The following is a 239-nucleotide window of genomic DNA, read 5'->3' on the forward strand; positions in this document are numbered from 1 at the left end:
TGCAGCTTCATCTCATCAGCTGCTGCTCTGTGCAGCTTCATCTCATCTGCTGCTGCTCTGTGCAGCTTCATCTCATCAGCTGCTGCAGCTGCTGCTCTTTGCAGCTTCATCTCTCTCATCAGCTGCTGCTCTTTGCAGCTTCATCTCTCTCATCAGCAGCTGCTCTGTGCAGCTTCATCTCTCTCATCAGCAGCTCTGTGCAGCTTCATTTCATCAGCTGCTCTGTGCAGCTTCATTTC

The 239-nt window shown here is 51.5% G+C and overlaps 1 protein-coding gene across 1 annotated transcript in view; it reads left to right on the forward strand.

The window, feature by feature from the left end:
• rffl (ring finger and FYVE-like domain containing E3 ubiquitin protein ligase) overlaps positions 1 to 239 on the forward strand; it is a 5,612-nt gene that overhangs the window by 4,256 nt on the left and 1,117 nt on the right. The window lies entirely within an intron of this gene.

The sequence above is a fragment of the Nematolebias whitei genome, chromosome 6 (genome assembly GCF_014905685.2).
Source record: "Nematolebias whitei isolate Nwh7 chromosome 6, NemWhi1, whole genome shotgun sequence".
NCBI classification, from domain to species: Eukaryota; Metazoa; Chordata; class Actinopteri; order Cyprinodontiformes; family Rivulidae; genus Nematolebias; species Nematolebias whitei.